Raw genomic sequence first — 1933 nt, 5'->3', positions numbered from 1 at the left:
ATATCTAGTAAAATAGATTAAACCAAAATTAATCAAAAGTGATGTGAAGGACACACTATACTCATTTTAAAAAATGTATCAAGATGACATCTCAATTCTAAACATTTATGCCTCAAATACAAGAACTCTTACATTCATAAATGAAACATTATTACAGCTTAAATCACACATCTATCCTAACACCTTAATAGTGGGAGACTTCAACACCCCACTCTCACTGAGGGACAGATCAGACAGACAGAAGCCAAATAGGGAAATAAAGACACTTAAAGAGGCCCTAAATCAAATGGACCTAATGGATGTCTACAGAACTTTTCACCCAAACTCAAAAGAGTATAAATTCTTTTCAGCACCTCATGGAACCATCTCCAAAATAGAGCATATAGTTTTGGTCACAAAGCAAGCCTCAACAGATACAAGAAAATTGAAATAATTCTTACCACCATGGACTAAAGCTGGACTTCAACAACAATGGAAATAGCAAAAAGCCTACACACACACGAAATCTGAACAACTTGTTACTCAGTGACAACTGGGTTAAAGAAGAAATAAAAAAAGAAATTAAATACTTCCTAGATTTCATTGAAATTGAAGGTACAACATACCCAAATTTATGGGACACAATGAAAGCAATGCTCAGAGGAAAATTCATAGCAATAAGTGCCTTCAAGAAGAAATTTGTAACATCTCATATTTATATCTCCTTGATCTCCTTTAGTTGTCTTATTGCATTACCTAAAATGTCAAGTATTATATTGAATAGATACAGAGTTGGCAGGCTTGTCTTGTCCCTGATTTTAGTGGAATTGTTTTAAGGTTCTCTCCATTTAATCTGAAGTCAGTTATTACCTTGATGTATATTGCCTTTATTGAGTTTAGGTATGTGCCTTCTATCTCTGATCTCTCCAAGACTGTTATCATAAAAGAGTGCTTGATTTTGTCAAAGATTATTGAGCATCTAATGAGATAATCACTTTTTTTAATTTTCAGTGTGCTCGCTTCGGCAGCACATATACTAAAATTGGAACCATACAGAGAAGATTAGCATGGCCCTTGCGCAAAGATGACACACAAATTCGTGAAGCGTTCCATATTTTTATGGAAGTTTATTTCAACAAAAAAAATATCATAGATTATATTGATGAGATTCTGTATGTCAAACCATCCCTGCATTCCTAGGATAAAGCCTACTTCATCATGGTGGATGATGTTTTCCATATGTTCTTGGATTTGGTTTGTGAGTATTTTATTGAGCATTTTTGAATCAATGTTCATAATGGAAATCATTCTAAAATTCTCTTTCTTTGTTGAGTCTTTGTGTTTCAGGTATCAGATGACTGTGGTTTTATAGGGTGAGTTTAGAAATGTTCTTTCTGTTTTTATTTTGTGGAATGATTTGAGGGGTATTGGTATTATCTCTTCAGTGCCATTTCATGTATACATTAATATGCTTTGTTCTGGACACAAAATTAAAAAAAAATCAGAATACCTCCTGGATACCAAAGACAAAAGGGCCGAGAAAGAAATTAGGGAAAGAACACCTTTCACAGTAGCCACTAATAACATACAATACCTTGGTGTGACTCTAATCAAGCAAGTGAAAGACCTGTTTGAAAAAAAAAAATTCAAGTCTCTGAAGAGAAAAGCTTAAAGTCTCTTTCCTCCACAGTCTTACCCTTTCCATTCTGTTTCCCCATCTCCTTCCAAGTACTCCCCATTCAACTTTTGTCACATATCTTTCTAATATTTTCTCATCTGTCCTGTTAACATCTTATTTACATCTCATAGTCCCCTTTCTAGTTCTCTCTCTTTCTCTCTCTCTCTGTCCTTCTCTCACACACCTGCACAAACACACATACTCATGCACACATCTACACACATACCTTGTGTATGTGTACATACATGTAAGGTTACATATAAACACATAATCAAT

At 34.4% G+C, this 1933-nt stretch overlaps 1 non-coding gene across 1 annotated transcript; it reads left to right on the top strand.

The window, feature by feature from the left end:
• Nucleotides 1-991: 991 nt before the first annotated feature.
• On the top strand, nucleotides 992-1098 carry LOC129665897 (U6 spliceosomal RNA). Its single transcript, XR_008718449.1, has one exon. It is a non-coding gene; the product is annotated as a U6 spliceosomal RNA (small nuclear RNA).
• Nucleotides 1099-1933: the final 835 nt, after the last annotated feature.

This window comes from Psammomys obesus, unplaced genomic scaffold (genome assembly GCF_907164565.1).
Source record: "Psammomys obesus unplaced genomic scaffold, mPsaObe1.curated_primary_1811, whole genome shotgun sequence".
NCBI lineage: Eukaryota > Metazoa > Chordata > Mammalia > Rodentia > Muridae > Psammomys > Psammomys obesus.
Note: the sequence above shows the minus strand (reverse complement) of the source record. Positions and strands in the feature narration are given on the sequence as shown.